The sequence below is a fragment of the Hetaerina americana genome, unplaced genomic scaffold (genome assembly GCF_022747635.1).
Source record: "Hetaerina americana unplaced genomic scaffold, ioHetAmer1.1.p SCAF_21, whole genome shotgun sequence".
Lineage (NCBI taxonomy): Eukaryota > Metazoa > Arthropoda > Insecta > Odonata > Calopterygidae > Hetaerina > Hetaerina americana.
The window spans coordinates 5,560,046-5,582,067 of NW_027286775.1; the positions used below are offsets into that span (position 1 = coordinate 5,560,046).

Genomic DNA, 22,022 nt, shown 5'->3' on the forward strand with positions numbered 1-22,022 from the left:
GCGTCCCAGGGCTCGCAGGGGAGCGAGTGACGACGTCGCCTCCTCCTCGCGGCCCTAGGACTCGGTCCCTCCTCGGGGGAAGCATTCCTTCCCGTGAATCTCCCCGTTCTTAATTTCGCCTTCCTCACCAAGCCCAGTAGACTCACTCGCCTTTCTCCTGACCCTCTCCCTCGAGATGACTCCTGGATACGCGGCCGGCCTTCCCCATCGCGCCCGGCCGAAGGCGGTCGGTCGGCCATGCAGACCGAGTAAACGATTGAGATGCTGTGATACCTAATAGTATTTCGGAGGAAAAACGGGACAAAGTTTCCCTTCCCATGTTTCCGATGCGTTGTGACCATGCACGTTATACCTCATTCACTTAATTTCATATTTTCACACTTTTAATATCACCTCCGAAGTCCAAATTTTGACGGACCTCTCCCACTTTGATGTAACTCTAAGAGAGAATCAAAAAACAATAGATGCTACTCACATAACTGGGGATCAAATAAAACCATCATTTCATACATATGCATGTCGGCAGGTATGTGTGTTGCATGTATGTGCGTACATATTTTAGTGTATGAATATGGATGTATGTATGTGTTTGTGCTAACTACGCGAGAGCAAGATAAATATTTGGGGGTAGTTCTACATAAAACCACGTATTTCATGGGGAGAACATATCGGGAGAATATGCGGATCCGCCGATGGAAACTCGGCTTCATCAAATGGGTGGTAGGAAAATACAATAACAAAGTTAAAGAGGGGTGTTGTTTCTATCTAGTTCGCATTTGGAATCCACCACTTGTATTTGGGATCCTTGACAGAAATTATTGCTAAAACAATTAAATAAAATTCATAGAAATCCACCAGATTCGTCAAAAATTGTTACGATAAGAAGACGAGTGTGACAGACCTTTAAAGGGAATTAGGCTGGAAACCCCTTGAGATGCTAAGGGAACAAGCGAGAATTACACTTTTAGGGAAGTTGAGAATACACTAGTTCAACAATGATACTAAAGGAATTATTATGGCCCCACACCATTTGGGTAGGTTAGACCACAAAGATAAGAGGGTGGAGATAGATCCCACCAGACTTTCTTTCCCCGGATAATCAGGAATCATAATAGAAAGGAATCAAAGTCATTAAAGAATAGTAAAAACATTCGATTTAAAAGTCAGGGCAAGCTTAGCTGTAACGTAGAGCTTCGCCTTGGTCCATTGCGTGACCGGGTCCTTTCGCCTTTCCATCCGCCAAGGCTACCAAGACGGGGAGAATTCTTCTGTGTTGTCAAGACGATCTATTTCCTTCAGCTTAGAGGAGCCTTGGCCTCTTCTTTGCTGCTAAACGCTACTAAGGTACATTCGTAGGTACATGTATACATATATATATATATATATATATATATATATATATATATATATATAAATATATATATATATATGGGTCGCGGTAGTCCAGGGGGTAGAGCGTTGGACTCCTGACCGGAGGGTCCCGGGTTCGATTCCCGGGTGAGGCACTCTGTGTACCTGCAGCTCCACCCAAGCTACAGTAATTTTTCGGGTACCAGCTATTCCTGGGAAACCATAACCGGCACAGCGAAAGGAACTGGCCCCCTACCCTGATGTGTGAATTCTCACACGCCGTATAGGGCTTAGTAATGGGTGATCTACCATCACCTACTAAACCGACCTTCGGGTTGATTACTGTGTTTATGGTTATATATTGGAGAATTGCGCTAGACAAAGAAGCTTTCACAAGGAAGAGGGAGTTGATAAAAGGGTCGTTGAGTAAGGACATTAAGAAAAGACTCGTGAAAACCTTTGTATGGAGCGTAGCTATGTACGGCGCGGAAACGTGGACATTGAAGCAGGAGGATAGACGTAGACTGGAGGCTTTTGAAATGTGGGTGTGGAGAAGGTGAAATGGACGGAGAAGAAAACAAATGAGGAAGTACTTGGTATGGTGGGCGAAGAGAGGGGTTTGTTGGGAGCAATCCTATGGAGGCAGGAAAAGTGGATGAAGGGGGTGTTGACCGGCAGTGGGATGTTGAAGACTGTAATTGAGGGGAGAATGTTGGGCAAACGAGGAAAGGGAAGGAACAGGATAGGGATGTTGGACGGGATGAAGGGAGGAAGAAAGTACTCAGAGATGACGAGGGACCGGATGTAGAGTAGGATGTTACGTTTTCCTAGGGGTCACAAATTATATAATTAGCAATTATATCCATCCAGAAACCTACCATAACCTAATAATATAACTACCTACCTAATAATATTAATATATATATATATACATATATATATATATATTGTATATATGTATATGAAATAGTCTAGGGTACCTTTAGCAAGAAACCTATCACTCCGGTTTCATGACTTAACTAGAAATGGTAGTAGTACCATGTGAGCTACTTTTGAATTCGCTTAGTGGTAACTATTTCATTGCGTGTCGAAATTTACTCCTGCAGTCGTAGCCCATGCACGGTACGTGTCCTTCCCTATTTGTGTGCTGTGCTTGCCTGGTATTGATAACACCCCCTGCCGTACACCTTCCCGATGGCTTAGAGGGTATTAAGTATATGTAGATTATGCACTTTTGGAGTACGCCTTTGACTTTGGGTGCCGCGGTGGTCATGCAAGGCGCGCAACGAATGGATGCTGAATGCCGCGCGATACCTAATCGATGGAAAGACTTCGTCCTTATTGCAGGCGATGCGAAAATGGAATTCGCTGGGAGCAGACGTGTTATATGGGTGGGGGAGCAAACGGATTATTAACGCACTCCCTATTCTTTTTTCGCGCTTTCACGAGGCTGTTAGCAAAGAGATGCCTTCACGCCATCGCGTGACTCTTTTGCGCGTCCACACTTTTTGTGCAATCCGTGCGGACGGCCGCGTGGAATGCAAGTGTGAGATGGGAAGGCGGTTCCCACCCCCCGTCCAACCCCCTCACTTGCTCCGCCGGCGCCATTTCCATATGTTGTGGCGATTTCACTGCGGGATGACCCAGCCACGAGTAACAACTAATGACGTGCTCTCCCGCCGCGGGGTGGACAGTTCAAATAAAACAGCCCGGATGATAATCGCGCAGAACTGTGCGGGAAGATCGGATTTTGATGCGTTTGGACGTAAAACGCTCACTCAGCAGTCAATTGTAATGGTCGCCCTCCTCGCCTGCCACCGAGCAACCATAAGGAATAAAAGGTCGATAGGATATACGATTAGTTAGAGGACATAATCGGGTGTGTTCCCGCAGATAAACATTTGATAGTGATGGGGGATTGGAATGCGATGGTAGGCGAAGGAAGAGATGGTGATGAGGTAGGGGACTGCGATTTAGGCACGAGGAATGACCGCGGGGAGAAAGCAGTTGAGTTCTGCAGGAGACAGGGGTTAGTCATCACCAACACTTGGTTTAGACACCACAAAAGACCTGCGTCCAGGCATTTTCCATGTATACCTGCCTGCAGGTATACATGGAAAATGCCAGGTGACTCAGAGAGGTATCAGCTAGATTATATTCTGGTTAGACATGTGTTTAGGAACAGTGTGATAAATTCGCACAGCTTCCCGGGAGCGGATGCAGACTCCGACCACAATTTAGTTGTTATGAAATGTAGCGTCCGTTTCAAAAGGATAAAGCAGTTAGCAAATTAAATATAGAAGCATTAAATGGTTTGAAAAAGAAGGAATTCAAACAGGCGGTAGAGGAAATCATGGAGGATGGTAAAGAGCTAAGTACTCTCGAAGAAAAATGGGGAAGTATCAAGAAAGGGTTGTCTAAAGCCGCAAAAGACACTATTGGAACCGTTAACGCTAAAAGGACTAGGAAACCATGGATCACGGATGAGATGATTACAAAGATGGATGAGCGGCGAACATGGAAGAATGTAAATACGGAATTAGGCAAAATGAAGTACAAAGAATTGAATAATAAATTGAGGCGGGCAACAAATAGGGCAAGGGAAGCATGGTGGAAGACGTAAAGCGAGGATATGGAAAGTCTGCGGAGGAAGGGTGAAATCGGTGCGCTATACAGCAAAGTAAAATCTTTATCGGGAAGTAAGAAAGGAAGATCTATGCTAACAGTTAGAGATAAGGCGGGTAAGATAATATTTGACGCAGGAAAGAACCAAGAGAGATGGAGAGAATATATAGAACAACTGTATAATAAAGAGCTTAGACCAACAAAGTTAGACATTGAAAAATAATATGACGTAGAGGAAGATAGCTTAGGTCAAGGCATACTAGACGATGAGATAGAAAGGGCATTAAGGGAGATGAAGCTAAATACGGCCGTGGGTGTGGGTAAATTCCCCGCGGAACTACTGAAATGTTTACGAAAATGTGAGAGGAAGAGGCTATATGGGCTTATTCGTAGAATATATGAGGAAGGAATCTGGCCGGAAGACTTTGTGAGATCAGTTTTAGTTCCTATTCCGAAAAAGGTAAAGGCCACGTCATGTGAGGACTATAGGACAATTAGTTTGATATCCCACGCAGCTTAAGTTGTTCTCAGGATCATAAGCAAAAGGATAGAGAGTAGGGCAAATGTTTGCTTAGGGGATGATCAGTTTGGGTTTTGGAAGGGGAGAGGTATGCATGATGCCATTACAGTAATGAGATTATTAATCGAAAAGAATATAGAACACAACCAGGAGGTATTTGCCTGTTTCGTAGATTTCGAAAAAGCGTTTGATAGAGTGAATAGGGAAACACTAAAAAGTATATTGCAGAAAATAGGAATAGATTGGAGGGAAAGGAGGCTAATCCGCATCTTGCACTAGTCTCAGACTGCTCAGGTGCGGGTGGGCAGTGTTAGGAAGGGGTGTAAGGCAGTGTTGCCCATTATTACCGTGGCTGTTCAACCTGTATGCAGAGGAAATGATTAAAGAGGCATGGGAAGAACTGGAGGTAGGAATGAAGGTGGGCGGGGAATTCCTACAATCTATTAGGTTCGCTGATGACCAAGCTTTAGTTTGTCAGTCAACTAAGTGGCATATCTAGCCAAAGGCAACGTGGAATTAGCTCGGACGTAAATTGCTTTTTAGCTATTGGGGAATAGATGTCACAATCTAATTACACTCAAATGCTTCCATATTAATTTATAATAAATTTTGAACACGGTGTTTTCCACGTTTCCTTTGACTGCATATGCCACTTAGTCTTCGAAGGATAATATCTTAGTTTGAAGATATTTATACCTGAGCTATTTTTGAACATACATACAGGTACCTAAATGAGTATCAACAATTATGGAGAAGCCGTCCCCGAATGAATGTATCAGGAAAAATATATTCCGAGTTAAATTAAAGAGATTTTTTATTAATATTGGAGAGAATAATTTAATAATAATATTAATAACGCATAATCGATTGAACATAAAATAACGGGCATTTTTGAGAAAAGTGGTCGCGTCAAAACAGGCAAATTAGGGCACGAATAATCAAATTAGAGAATAAACAAAGATGATCTTTGAATGTGCGTATGACTGGCCACCATTTTAGTCGTGGCATCGGAGCACCACGAACTATATTATTCTTCCAGGATCGACTGTAGAAGTGGTGAGGGTACTTTCGGCAACCCCGGGGAGCGAAGGCCTTCTCGGTGTCGCCCCAAATCGTCTGCGGCGACCGGTCTCAATGACGGCGCCAAGTCCGGGCGGGAGGCGCCCTGCCTGAGGACCAGGAAAGCCATTCCTCCCACTCACCACCGCGCCAATCGGAGAGCGCCCTTCCCCCTTTCCCTCCCAACCCTCCGGAGGAATCCGCCCTCATCACAATCCCCTATTTAAAGAGGGATGCCAACCAAGCATGCTTTCTTGAAGTCCCGTGGGAAATCGGGGTAGTGGGGAGGTCAAATGGATTCGTGAAAAATTCGGAGCAATTAGAGGAAGCTGGGGAACCCGTGCGACCAAAGGATTTGGTCGTGGATCGGCTGTATTTAACATCCCCCCACCCCCTTCCAGTCGCACCCCCGTCCTTGCCTCCTCGGCCCCTCCTCGGTGCGAGGGTGGGGTGGGATGAACCCATTCCGAAGGAACGAATGTGTGTGCCTCTCATAATACATACACTCGAGCATTCTTCCCACCCCCTCTCATTTTCTTTCTTCCCTGCTCAATCTCCCATTCACGGCACATTTAAATACATAGTACATAAATATATAAATAATATATGTATCCATGGATCACGCAACTTGGCGTGGGAAAACGAGCAGGGAGATAGTTCGGGAGCCGAGATCACGACATTGGACTCCCGCCCCATCACACACAATTCCCTTCTATTTTCTCTCTTTCTCTCTCTCTCTCTCTCCCGTTTCTCTCACTTCAAGGATCGAATGGTTCAGCTCCTCAATCTTCTCCTTCCCCACCCCTCCCCCGCATCGAAAGAAGGGGCGGGTTATAATGGGGGCGGAGGAGCGGTGGCGAAAAGTGATATTCCGATGAATCGCAAACGACGTGTTGCTGTGAGATAGTTGGCAGAGACGTTCCGCGCGGTGGAAGAATGCCGGTCGAGCGGCTAATTTTGGGATATTAAGTGGGCGTCGGACTGCGGAGGGACCGGCGAGGAAGCTCTCACGTGGCGGGGAGGGAGATGGGAATAAAGAAGAGTTTTTTTGTAATGAGACGCATTCGTTTGCCGATGGCCGTGATACTACTTACTAATGTATGGACGAGGAAAGGGAGGAAATACCGACGGGCCAAAGGCGATTTATGAGCAACGGTTGAAGAATTCTTCGCCGGATGACTTCGTTGTTGCGCTGCATTTCAAAGTTCTATTTCACGATAATCCTATATGTTAAACACATTACCGTTCTCTATCGATGAAATTAGCTATTTTCAATACCAACTTGCTGGGACCTAACGAGGATCAATGTATAATGGCGATTGCAACATTTAAGATGGTCACCATTATACCGGCTAAATGATGGCCAGCAGATATCAAAGACAAAATATGTAGGCACGAAGAAGTTAGATGATGTTAGAATTGAGCGGAGAGGTGCGTCAGACTCATCTTGGGATTGATTAAGCTGCCAATTAATAGGAGCCACGTAAACGGAGAAGAAAAAAATGCTCAAAATCAGAAAATAATGAGCGAAGAATTAAGAATTTAGTCATATAAATCAACAAATACCTTCATAATTAGTTATCCATCTCCAAATGGTTTCCTAATCTTTACCTATCATAGAACACTTCCCAAATCTTGAAATTTTAATTAAACGTCTAATTTATTTTGCTCGATATTTAACCACATAAAAATAAGAAAATTTTAAATACTACCTTGATCAAAAATTTCCCGGAATTTATTCAGAAAATTAAAAATACAAGTTTATTCATCTAAATCTATTTTGTCCCCTTCAAAGTAATCCCCATCGACTGCAACACACTTATGCCAGCGCTTGATCCAATCCTCGAAACATTTTTTATATTCGGTTTTCGGTATGTCCATCAGTGCTTCCTGCGATTTTTCCATTACTTCCTCTCGGCTGCTAAAACGCGTTCCCCGTAATGGTTTTTTAACTCGATTGAACAGAAAGAAGTCACAGGGAGCCAAATCAGGTGAATTCGGTGGCTGTTGGATGGTATTTGTTGCATTTTTCGTCAAAAAATTACGAATAATGATAGCACTGTGCGACGGTGCGTTATCATGGTGCAAAATCCACGAGTTTTCTGCCCACATTTCTGGTCTCTTTCGGCGAATTGCTTCACGCAAACGTCTCATAACGCCCAAATAATACTCTTTGTTTACTGTCTGGCCTTCTGGCAAAAATTCATGATGCACTACACCGTTGTAATCCATGAAAACCGTCAGCATTGCCTTCTTTTTTGACTGAAAACGACGTGGTTTTTTTGGTCTCGGCTCATTTGGTGAACGCCATTCACTTGCCTGATGTCTGGATTGCGTGTCGTACTCATAAACCCACGTCTCGTCTCCAGTAATGATCCTTTTGATGAATGTGGGATCGGATTCAGCCTCGCAAATCATGTCTTTTGCGACGTCAACACGGTCTCTTTTTTGCATGAAATTGAGGTCTTTTGGCACCAACTTTGCTGCTACACGACGGAAACCCAAATCATTAACCACAATGTCTTGGGCGGATCCATAGGCAATGTTCAAGTCCTCCGCTATTTCTCTGATGGTTAATTTGCGGTTATTGACCAACATTTCTTTTACTTTATCAATTTTTTCACCGACTTTCGATGTCGATGGTCTGCCACTGCGTTCATCATCTTCGATTGACTCACGACCACTTCTGAACCGCTCGTGCCACTGGTAAACGACCGTTTTTTTTAGAGAATCGTTGCCGAAACACTTTTCCAACATTTCCAACGTCCGTGCGCCACTAAATCCGTTTTTTACGCAAAATTTAAAACAAGTTCGTTGTTGCAAATTTAAATCCATTTCTGAAATTGTAAAAAATCGCCAACACACACAGAGATAGATGTACTCTTGGCTACGTAACTTTTGCAAATGTCAAGTTATGACACTAAGATTTAAAGGGAATATCAACAACAGATGTACCAATTTAACAAAAAAAACAGAACTCAAATCGGAACGATGGGAGCGCCACACGGTGGTTATTCCGGGAACTTTTTGATCAAGGTAGTATGTGGAAAAATTAATTACTTGTCAAGTACTGAATAATCATTGAAAATTTTATTTTTTTAAATTTCAAAAGATGGCGTATAAAATAGTATGAAATTCTTAATAATTCGATGATACTGGGTCTATGAGTTGCAAATTTTCTAGATATCAGGCACAATAAGTTGCAGAATTGGACTACGTTGCAGTATAATAATTACTTCCCATGATACGAACGTGGTAATAAACGGAAGTAAAGTAAAAACAGCCGTTTTGATTCAATGGGAACTCTCCTAATAAATTCCCCCAGATGTTATTTAGCGGTGGATCTTGGAGTATGCTACGAAATCAAAGTATACATAGTCGCTTGCACTGTTGGCTCAGCCGGCGCGGAATATGGGTTCCGAATCCAAGAATCTTCCTCACTACTCTCCGCGAAGTAATGCAAAAGAGTATTTTCTAAGTCAGGTAAGTATTCTGAAAATCGTTAAGAAGCTTCATCTATTTTAAAGTTTAATTCAGCGAAACATTCACATAGGGTTGGAAAACTATAAAAATTATGTCTTTCAACTGAAGAAATCCAAAATTTTGATTTTCTCTCACAATTAGTAATTCGATCTCTTGCATTGTGAAACTTTTATCTTTTAAACATAAAATCGCAACACTTTCATTTTAATGATGGGTTCATGTCATCCACCTCGCAAAAAATATCTGCAGGATACTCGAGAGTGCTTATCAAGACGAATGATTTGCTAAAATTTGGTTGAATAAAATGATGTCTTTAATTATTTAGCGACTCTGGAACGCCAATAAATCACCACGAAGTTCATGAATTCTCAAGCTGTGGTTTTCCTTTGGATAGCCATTTCATTTTAGCATTTAATAAAATTTCGCCAAGTTCACCACCACATTCCATCGCAAAACATAATATGGATTGAAGTTCTTAAAAGCCCCAAGAAGTCTTTAAAAGCCCCAAAATTTCAGAGTTTAAGAGGACGCCTCGGTAGCTTAAGTGGCTAAAGCACTCGACCGGATATTGAGGGATCTGGGTTCGAGTCCCAGTCAAGGCGAATGATTTTTACGCTCTGAAATTGTTGCATTAAAATGGATTGAAGTGTTCGAGATATCACAGAGTTTATCATTTTTTCTGATTATCCATAACCTGTTTTTTTGTGTGCAGAATTTTTTCCCTTAATGTTTACCAATACAAATTACAATGACATTTCGTGGTCTTTGAATCATGCACTTTCAGGATATGTGATGCCCTTATCTTTCCTACCATTGCTTGAGCACTATTTGTGAACATTTTTTCCGACCTATCTCATATTTTCTGATGAAATTATTATTACAGTTGAACATGCGTTCTCATGTGGTTATTTACATATGCACTAATTGATAAATATTCTGCAATATTTTTATCAAATGTGTACCGAACAAGTACTGGTAGCACAGCCATTCTTACGACACCTCTGGAATGATCCATTTGCAATGCATATTCACTGCAAAGTCCAAGCCGAACAATTAGCTCGTTCTCCGAGTCGATAGGTAGGTATTTGATGGGTCGTGAGACAGTACTAGTATGATTCAGCAATTATATGGCATTTATTTGTTGGCAACCTACTCATTAATAGAGCATGACGCACATGTCTTTCACAAATGAGTGCCTCTCCAATTGACTGAGGTCTCCATTAAATGTAACTCACGCGATCAGATGCCTCTGCGTTGCATATCCATTTTCAGTTATAGAAATTGCAATCATTAGAAGTTTAGACCTCTCCTGTGAATCACGTTGTCTTTTTAAAACAATGCAAGTCCTTTATGATCAGCGTATATAGTTTCAAAGTACCTACAAAGTTTAGCTGGATCTAAAGACCTGTTTCCTAGAGTGTTATGATATTAAACACGCATTGAATTAGGATAATCCCAATTTCTAATGGACGCAAATCCATTTTCATCTACTTTCATCCACTTTCATCGCTTTACCGTTTGTTCTGTCCTACTTGGTGATACTTAGCCATTAATATTAGCTTTTGGAGAAACCAAAGTTTGTATAACTGTTTCTTCCCCAATAGTAAATAGATCAGTCAAATTACCATGCCTTCCTTTTGATAAAGTTCCTGTCTTTTACCAAAAAGCCATGGATAGTGTTTTTCAAAACATCTACATTCTCTGTAAGGAAAAAATATCAAATTGTCATTTTTAGGCAAATTAAAACGATCAATATCTACAAATGCCAAGAGATCAAACAATGGCGACATTTAAAAACATTCGATACGAATTCGGTGAAATTTAAAGTATTATAAACAACACAAACATACTTGTGGGATGAGCAATATTGCTGCAGACTTGTTACCTCTACATTCCGGCATTTGGAGGAAACATTTCTGCCAAAGGCCTGACAGAGCCGCGGGCCCCATCATCAGACCGGCGGGCCGGAAATGGTTGCAATACCAACCTCCTGACGGCCGGCGGGGCGCATGCGTAATGAATCCCCCTACGCCCTCTCTTCCTCTATCCCACTTCCCCCTTTCAGAATTGGCAAACTACGCCAAAAAATAAACGCCCTCTCGGAATAACTCCGCCGCAGAAGGGAGGAAGGTGGTGGGAAAGACGCCGCCCCTCCAGCCGAAACCACGCCCTCCGAACACGCGAAGGAAAACAGCCAAGGTCCATGGAATACTTAAATATGCATTGTGTGAATAAATTCTGAGTGCGTGTGTGTGTGTGCATATATATAGTATATATATATATATATATATATATATATATATATATATATATATATAAACACAGATGTAGATTTTTAGAATATAGAGACACAAAGAAAGGACACTCACAATTTGTTATTTTACGTTTCGACAGCACGGCTGTCGTCTTCAGATATTTGTGTGTCGCCGAAGAGCGTTCCATTTCGAAGATATTATATATATATATATATATAACACTTTTTGAAAGTCTCACGGACGTGAATAATAATGTATAACACTTAGCACTAGTGGACACAGGCAAAAACACAGAAACACACAAAAAAGAGACTCACTATTTTTCGAATTGTCGGTGGTCGTGACCACCTTTATAAAGGAAGAGAGGGACAGAACTGTATGGAACAGAAATGTAGTGTACCTTCTGAAGTGCCAACTTTGCCCTGCCTATTATATTGGGCAGTGCACCACACCCCTCAATATCAGAATTAACAACCACCGAGCCTCATGCAAAAACTCTTCCCTAATTGATATGCTTCCTATCCCCAAACACGCCTCCGAACAACGGAACTGCAACGGGAAACCACCTCAATTATCATTCCCAAGATTTAAATGATGGACAATACAGAGATTTTGAGTCCTGGCAACTACGGGGCTCGGCCCAATCGGCCGTGTGTCATGCCCGGCAGCGGGGGAGGCAAGGCTTCCGCGGTCGTCATCCCACGAAACCCTTGCAAGGCAAAACCGGCAGCAGCAGGACCGAAGACGCAGGAGAAGAAGACCACATTAGTTCGAATAGGAACGTGGAATGTTAGGACAATGATGAGGACAGGGAAACTGGAGAATATTAAACGAGAGATGGAAAGGGGAAAAATAGATATTTTAGGTCTCTGCGAGGTGAGATGGAAGAATAGCGGGAATACCTGGAGTGATAGTTATAGAATAATCTACGGCGGCGGGGACGAGAGCCAACGAGGGGTTGCCATAGTATTAAATGGAGAGGGAGGAAGAAATATAGTCAACATAGAGCATGTAACGGATAGATTATTTCTAGTAGAGAGAAGCAGAACCGAAACACTTGGTTATTGTACAGGTATACATGCCACCGAGCAACCATAAGGAATAAAAGGTCGATAGGATATACGATAAGTTAGAGGACATAATCGGGTGTGTTCCCGCAGATAAACGTTTGATAGTGATGGGGGATTGGAATACAACTGTTGCCGAAGGAAGAGATGATGATGAGGTGGGGGACTACGGTTTAGGCACGAGGAATGACCGCGGGGAGAAAGTAGTTGAGTTCTGCAGGAGACGGGTTAGTCAACAACATCATCACTTGGTTTAGACACCACAAAAGAAGGAGGTATACTTGGAAAATACCAGGTGACTCAGAAAGTTATCAGCTAAATTATATTCTGGTTAGACATAGGTTTAAGAACAGTGTGATAAATTCGCATAGCTTTCCGGGAGCGGATGCGGACTCTGACCACAATTTAGTTGTTATGAAATGTAGCGTCCGTTTCAAAAGGATAAGGCAGGGGCGGCGGGTTAGAAAATGGAATGTAGAAGCATTAAATGGATTGAAAAGGAAGGAGTATCAATAGGCGGTAGAAGAAATCATGGTGGATGGGGAAGAGCTAAGTACTCTCGAAGAAAGATGGGAAAGTATCAAGAAAGGGTTATCGAAAGCCGCAAAAGACGCTATTGGAACCGTTGATGCAAAAAGGACTAGGAAATCATGGATCACGGATGAGATGATTACAAAGATGGATGAGCGGAGAAAATGGAAGAATGTAAACACATAGTTAGGTAAAATGAAGTACAAAGAATTAAACAATAAATTGAGGCGGGCAACAAATAAAGCAAAAGAACTATGGTGGAAGACGCAGTGCGAGGATATGGAAAGTTTGCAGAGGAATGGTGAAATTGTTGCGCTGTACAGCAAAGTTATATCTTTATCGGGAAGTAAGAAAGGGAGATCTATGCTAGCAGTTAGAGATAAGGCGAGTAAGGTAATAGTTGACACAGCAAAGATCTAGGAGAAATGGAAGGAGTATGTAGAAGAACTGTATTATAAAGAACTTAAACCAACAAAGTTAGACATAGAAAATGAACATGACGTAGAGAAAGATAGCTTAGGTCCAGGTATTCTCGACGATGGGATGGAAAGGGCATTAAGGGAGATGAAACTAAATAAGGCCGTGGGGGTGGATAAAATTCCCGCGGAACTTTTAAAATGCTTAGGAAAATGTGGTAGGAAGACGCTATATGGGCTGATCCGTAGTATTTATGAGGAAGGAATCTGGCCGGAAGACTTTGTGAGATCCGTTTTAGTTCCTATTCCGAAAATGGTAAAGGCTACATCATGTGAAGACTAAAGGACAATAACTTTGATATCCCACGCAGCTAAAGTTGTTCATAGGATCTTAAACAAAAGGATAGAGAGTAGGGCAAATGATTACTTAGGGGATGATCAGTTTGGGTTTGGGAAGGGGAGAGGTACGCATGATGCCATTGCAGTAATGAAATTATTAATCGAGGGGAATATAGAATACAACTATGAGGTATTAGCCTGTTTCGCAGATTTCGAAAAAGCGATCGATAGAGTGAATTGGGAAAAACTAATGAGTATATTGCAAAAAAAAGGAACAGATTGGAGGGAAAGGAGGCTAATCCGCAACCTGTCCATGTCTCAGACTGCATAGGTGCGAGTGGGGATCGGAGAGTCCGGTTGGGCAGTGTTAGGAAGATGTGTAAGGTAGGGTTGCCCATTATCACCGTTGCTGTTCAACCTGTATGCCGAGGAAATGATTAAAGAGGCATGGGAAGAACTGGTGGTAGGAATGAAAGTGGGCGGGGAATTCGTAAAATCAGTTAGGTTTGCTGATGATCAAGCTTTAGTTTGCTAGTCAGCCAAGGTTGTTGCAAGCATTGCTGAGTGAATTGGAAATTCAGTGCGACAGGTATGGGATGAGAATCAATATTAATAAAACAAAGGTTGTGCGATTTTAAAAATAAAAAGGCTAAGCTAAACATTAAAATAGGAGGACAAAAACTAGAGCAGGTAGAACAGTTTACGTATCTCGGCAGTGTTTTGGATCAACACGGTCAAAGTAGTAGGGATGTAAGGAGAAGAATTGCGCTTATCAAAGAGGCTTTCACAAGGAGGAGGGAGTTGATGACGGGGACTTTGAGTAAGGATATTCCGAAAAGACTCGTAAAAACTTTGATATGGAGCGTAGCTATGTACGGCGCGGAAACGTGGTCATTGAAGCAGGAGGATAGACGTAGATTGGAGACTTTTGAAATGTGGGTGTGGAGAAGAATGGAGAAGGTGAAATGGACCGAGAAATAAGCAAACGAGGAAGTACTTGGTATGGTGGGCGAAGAGAGGGGTTTGTTGGGAGAAATCCTGCGGTGGTAGGAAAATTGGTGAAGGGGGTATTGACCGGCAGTGGGATGTTGAAGACTGTGATCGAGGGGTGAATATTAGGCAAACGAGGAAAGGGAAGGGACAGGGTAGGGATGTTGGACGGGATGAAGGGAGGAAGAAATTACTCAGAGATGAAGAGGGACCTGATATAAAGTAGGATGCTGGATTTTGTGTTTTTTTTTAGGATTCAAAAAAGGTTCTTTTTAGTAAGTGACTCCATCCAAAAACCTACCTTAAACGGTAGATTACCTTATAATATATATATATAAACCATAAACGCAGTAATCAACCCGAAGCTCTGTTTGGTAGGTGATGGTAGATTTCCGGCGGCGTGTGAAATTTACACATCAGGGTAGTGGGCCAGTTCCTTTCCCTTTGCCAGTTATCGTTTCCCATGAAGATCTGGTGTCCGATAGATCATAGTTTGGGTGGAGTAGCAGGTGCTCAGAGACTTGCCCGAGAATCTATCCCGGAACCCTCGGATCAGTAGTCCAGCGCTCTACCCCCTGGACTACCGCGACCCATATATATATATATATATATACACATTCAAACACGAAATCCCGCCAAACGGCGAATAAATACTCATATATACAGAAACAGATATAAGGAAAAGGGATAGGAACACATATAAAGGACGAACACAATAGAGGTGGGGAAGGCGGAATCGAACGGATCACAAGAGTAAAAATATTTCCTCAACCGGGACTCGAACACCGGATCTTTCCACTTGCCGGGCGGATGCTCTTAACCACTTGAGCTATCGAGGATAGTCAATTTACCCTGAGATCCGTGGGTCTAATATGTCGCCAAGCGCCCCGATTCTTTCAGCCAAGAGATGGCGTCAGGGGGCTGTTTCACCCACCAAAGGAGAAATAGACAATACACAAGGAAAGGAAAGGACAGTGGGTTAGAATTCATACAACATCATACAGGAAAGGAACAGTGCGTTTCGTGGCACGCATAGCCAGAAGAAAGAGATGAGCCACATTGGCCAAATACACATTCAAACACGAAATCCCGCCAAACGGCGAATAAATACTCATATATACAGAAACAGATATAAGGAAAAGGGATAGGAACACATATAAAGGACGAACACAATAGAGGTGGGGAAGGCGGAATCGAACGGATCACAAGAGTAAAAATATTTCCTCAACCGGGACTCGAACACCGGATCTTTCCACTTGCCGGGCGGATGCTCTTAACCACTTGAGCTATCGAGGATAGTCAATTTACCCTGAGATCCGTGGGTCTAATATGTCGCCAAGCGCCCCGATTCTTTCAGCCAAGAGATGGCGTCAGGGGGCTGTTTCACCCACCAAAGGAGAAATAGACAATACACAAGGAAAGGAAAGGACAGTGGGTTAGAATTCATACAACATCATACAGGAAAGGAACAGTGCGTTTCGTGGCACGCATAGCCAGAAGAAAGAGATGAGCCACATTGGCCAAATACACATTCAAACACGAAATCCCGCCAAACGGCGAATAAATACTCATATATACAGAAACAGATATAAGGAAAAGGGATAGGAACACATATAAAGGACGAACACAATAGAGGTGGGGAAGGCGGAATCGAACGGATCACAAGAGTAAAAATATTTCCTCAACCGGGACTCGAACACCGGATCTTTCCACTTGCCGGGCGGATGCTCTTAACCACTTGAGCTATCGAGGATAGTCAATTTACCCTGAGATCCGTGGGTCTAATATGTCGCCAAGCGCCCCATTTTTTCAGCCAAGAGATGGCGTCAGGGGGCTGTTTCACCCACCAAACAGCCCCCTGACGCCATCTCTTGGCTGAAAAAATGGGGCGCTTGGCGACATATTAGACCCACGGATCTCAGGGTAAATTGACTATCCTCGATAGCTCAAGTGGTTAAGAGCATCCGCCCGGCAAGTGGAAAGATCCGGTGTTCGAGTCCCGGTTGAGGAAATATTTTTACTCTTGTGATCCGTTCGATTCCGCCTTCCCCACCTCTATTGTGTTCGTCCTTTATATGTGTTCCTATCCCTTTTCCTTATATCTGTTTCTGTATATATGAGTATATATATATATATATATATATATATATATATATATATATATATATATATATATATATATATATATATAATTACATTGAAAAACCTACCTTAACCGGTAGATTAACTAATGGTAATAATATCTTTATATATATATATACGAGGGTCATCCGGAAAGTAGTACCCGTTCGTGCCGCATGTAGTGCTGACGACGCGAGTAGCCGCTGGACGAGGTCAGATAGCTTCAGTGGCTTGTCTGCCTTCTCTGAGCCAAGTTGCGTGACGCTAGCATTGCCTGTGTTGTTTCTGTGATTGTTTACAATGTTTAAAAAAATTGAGAACGCCGCCAGTTGTGAAGTGAGGGCAGTGATTAAATTCCTCAATGCAAGAAACGTTCGCCCATGTGATATTCATCGCCAATTAAAGGAGGTGTATGGAGACAATGTAATGGACGAGTCGTCTGTTCGGCGGTGGTGTCGCAACTTCAACATGGGGAGGGGGAACACACACGACGATGAGCGTTCGGGGAGACCGTCTGTCATTACAGACCAACTGGTGGGCTCAGTTGACGAATTCGTGAGGAACGATCGGCGCGTCACAATTGATGACATCTGTGAGCATTTTCCCAATGTTTCTCGAACAATTGTTCATGAAATTGTTAAACACCATCTGCATTATGCAAAAATTTGTGCAAGATGGGTCCCTCGCGTATCTCAATGAGCTGGCGGCGAAGGACTATGCAGCAGGAATACAGAAACTTGTCACACGTTATGACAAATGCCTTAATTTGCTTGGAGATTATGTTGAGAAGTAGTTTAAAGTATCCTCTTTCAAATAAAATTTTTTATGTTTGTTAATATTTACTTTTGGGTCTTTATTTCACGAACGGGTACTACTTTCCGGATGACCCTCGTGTGTGTGTGTGTGTGTGTGTATATATATATATATATATATATATATATATATATATATATATATATATATATATATATATATATATATATATATATATATATATATATATATATATATATATATATATATATATATATATATATATATATATATATATATATATATATATATATATATATATATATATATATATATATAAAACATGTATAATTTATTTATAAACTCACGCAGCCGCCTGCGCCACACATTGACGCGGCTCGAGGAGGAAATTCACACATAACTATTACATTATGTATGCATTCATATAAAAAAATAATTCCATGGAACCGTGGATTTTTTTCTGGAAGGCCTCTCTCTATTTCCTTTTTCCTAGAAGGTCATGAATTCCGTGGAGGGAGGAGGGGCGAGCGAGGGTAGGGCAAATGGACCCGGAGGCCACCATTACCTGCCCCAAGGCGGCGCAACTTTGGGGAGGAGAAGAAAGAACACGAAGGAGAATGTGTTGGGGTGGGAAGGGTGTAGAGGGCGTCCTATCTCCTCTTCCTATCCCCCCCTCCTTAAATCCCTATCACACCGACCCCTATATTTCCCCTCCCCCTTCCCCCCAACACACCCGTTCCCCTGTAAGTAAGGGGTCCCCGTAGAACGCAGACGAGGGGGGTCGGGACCCTGCGGCGGGGGCGGCAACAATATACGGAAAAATACACGGGCGGGAAAGAGATCGCGTGAACATTTATTTCCTGGAGTTGGTTTCCATAAAACCGTCCCGAACGAAGGGGCGGCGGGATCCTCCGATGCCAGGGGTGGCCCTCCGTATCCGGCTCCTCGTTTTTTCATATTCATCGAACAGAGAGCTCTTTGGACGGCGGATGGACGACGGGGTGGGCGGGTTTGAGGGACGGAATTCCCGTTCGCCTGTGAGCATTGGATCGCACGGCCGCCTTCACCTGTTTCCCCCATCACATATCACTATCATATTAGTCGCCATCACACGGATCATTAAAACCCAGGAGAGGTCCCCTCCCAACCATACATACGACAAGGCTGCGGTGGGCCCAAGCACGCCCCCTCTACTTCATACTCTTCACAGCCCCCATGAGCATTATTACGCGTGATATATTTTACACTATCACATGTACCACGTCCGGATATTGTGTTGGTGAACCCACGACTTCCTAGCACGCACAAAATATATACGACCGGACGACATGTCCTAACGGGTACGGGTGGTGATCGAACACCCCCCACCATACACTCTTGCGACGGCTTGCGGGGTACATCTACATCTACATCTACATAATACCCCGCAAGCCGCCGCAAGGGCGTGTGGCGGGGGGTGTTAGGTCACCAACCGTAAAAACGAAAAATACCACATGCAAAAAACAACACGGAAAATTACACCCCAGCAGCGCACACACTCATGCAAAACTCCCTCCATCCAATACTCATGCAAACACATACACCGCCAAACAACAAAAAACTGCACCCCAGGATACAGCACGAAAGCCATCCTAAAACACGCAAGCCAGGACACAACAAGCAAGAATGTGAAACATCACTACCACATGAAAATGCACCACAAAACACTCAACCCCCCAAAGAGACAGTAAAAGGAAGGGAATTCGACCCAACGTTGCAGGTACATCTACATCTACATCTACATAATACCCCGCAAGCCGCCGCAAGGGCGTGTGGCGGGGGGTGTTAGGTCACCAACCGTAAAAACGAAAAATACCACATGCAAAAAACAACACGGAAAATTACACCCCAGCAGCGCACACACTCATGCAAAACTCCCTCCATCCAATACTCATGCAAACACATACACCGCAAAACAACAAAAAACTGCACCCCAGGATACAGCACGAAAGCCATCCTAAAACACGCAAGCCAGGACACAACAAGCAAGAATGTGAAACATCACTACCACATGAAAATGCACCACAAAACACTCAACCCCCCAAAGAGACAGTAAAAGGAAGGGAATTCGACCCAACGTTGCAGGTAGCAGGAATTTCCCCCCGCCGGGAGGGAAGAGGGACTGAAAGGGAAACTTAAAAACAGATGAACAGAACACGAATGATATCATGCGGAAAGAATGGGTTATTATAACAAAACACATAAGGTTAGTGGAGGAGCATGCATTTAAGTAGAACTAATTATTTTTTAGACACTGAGGGTGGCAAGTGGAATTTTTACTATCTATAATCCTACAGTTGCTATCCCGTATTGTCCGTGGGAAGAAGGAGTCCTTGAGTCGGCTAGTCCTGGCATCTATTTCCCGAATTTTATATGCATGATCCAAGCGACCAATGTATGTAGGAGTACGAATAATCTGCGAGACCTCGGTGCTGAAACATGCGGATCTGAATTTATTTAATAATTTCAGTCTTGCATTGAATCGTCTCTCTTCTAATGATTCCCACCCCAAATCCATGAGCATTTCGGTAACGCTTTGCGTTTTATCGTAGGAATTTTTTACAAAACGGGCTGCCCGGCGTTGAACCTTCTCAATTTCCCGAATGAGACCTTTTTCACTCGGGTCCCACACGCTGCATGCGTATTCTAAATGAGGCCTTACAAGAGCGTGGTAACAGCGTTCCTTGACCTTTGAGTCACTTTTGCCGACAATGCGTCTAATGAATCCCAATTTTTTATTTGCTTGACCGCAGACTTTACGTATGTGAGTCCCCCAAGTTAAGTCTTTAGTGAATGTGACACCTAGGTATTTTACCGTATCAACTACTGCTAGGTCACCTCCAGCTAATTTGTAAGCAAATCCCGTTGATCTTTTAAAGAAATTTACCACTGAACATTTATTATAATTTAGAGTCAATCCCCAGTTAGAACACCATTTAGTAATGCAATCTAAATCCTGCGCTAGAATAAAACGATCCTCATCCCCAGATATCTCCCGATAGATCACCGTGTCATCCGCAAACATCCTAATGTTACTTTTCACTTCGCGGTTCAAATCGTTAACAAAAATCAAGAAAAGTAACGGCCCGATCACACTTCCCTGAGGTACCCCCGACGTGACTCGAACGCTGTCGGAACTAGCGCCATCAAGGACTACCCTCTGTTCCCGCTCTGAAAGAAAATCTTTAACCCAACTTATAGCGCCCTTGTTTATACCCGCGACCTTTAATTTATGAATGAGTTTACCATGTGGGACCTTATCAAATGCCTTTTGAAAATCTAAGAAGATGGCATCCACTTGCCTACCTCTCTCACCAGATACAAGTAAATCATGTGTAAATAATCCTAATTGGGTTTCGCAGGAGCGGGTTTTCCTGAATCCGTGTTGATTGTCACTTAAAAAGTTAATGTTGTCAAGGTGTCTCATTATTGAACTGACAATTATGTGCTCTAATATTTTACAACAGATAGAAGTGAGAGATATAGGTCTGTAATTACTGGGATCCTCCCTGTCACCACTTTTAAAAATAGGCGTTATTTGCGCGGTTTTCCAAATCTTAGGTACTTTGCACTCTGTGAGGGATTTGTTAAATATAAATTCAAGGTACGGGGCAATGTTTGGAGCTAAATGTTTTATCACCCTAGCTGGTATATTTTCGGGACCCGGGGATTTGTTGGGTTTAATCTCATTAAGTAATTTTAGAATTCCTTGTTGGTCCACTGTTATTTTTTCCATGGGTGGAGTATGTATTGTTTCTTGGAGATATGCGGTGGCAACATCATTCGAGAAAACGCTTTGGAAGAATGAATTTAAGATGTTAGCTTTAACCTCGCTGTCTGTATGAATTACATTGCTACAATCCCTTAAGCAAGCCACGGTTTGTTTACTCCCATTTACTTCCCTAACATATGACCAGAAAGCTTTGGGGTCAGTGTCCAAGTGCTCGCAAAGTACTTTGCGTTTAAATTCCAGTAAGGCGCTACGTAATTGTTTTTTGGTTTCAATTTTAGAGGATCTATATGTGTCCCATAATTGTGTATTCTCAGGAGATGATGTGTTCACGCCTGCCCTCTTTACCCTAGAGTGTAGCATTCTCTGCTTTCGAAGGGCTTTTCTAACGTCTTTATTGTACCACCTGGGGTCGCGATTTGCTTTAACGTTTTTTATAGGTATGAAATCTACGATTCCTTTTTGCATGATATTGACAAATTCTGTCCAAGTTTCTTCCACGTTGGCATGACTTAAGCGGGTTTTGAACTCGGGTAGTGAAGAGTTTAATTGATTGGCAAAAGATTCAAAGTCTGCTTTATGGTAATTATAAATTTTTCTTTTTGGTTTAACAATCTTTTTTATTGCTATGTCCAAATGGACATTAATTGCTTTATGGTCACTCAAGCCCTCATCAGTTGATACACTAATAATACGTTCCGGCGTGTTTGTAAGAAATAGATC

General features: G+C 42.7%; 1 protein-coding gene across 1 annotated transcript in view; it reads left to right on the forward strand.

Annotated features, from left to right (window-relative positions):
* The window catches only part of LOC139688637 (meteorin-like protein), a 96,946-nt gene extending 77,585 nt beyond the window's left edge, over positions 1–19,361 (forward strand). Inside the window, exon 5 of the transcript XR_011700770.1 lies at positions 19,290–19,361. The gene's annotated coding sequence lies outside the window, so the exon portion shown is untranslated. The remainder of the gene's footprint in view (positions 1–19,289) is intronic.
* Positions 19,362–22,022: the final 2,661 nt, after the last annotated feature.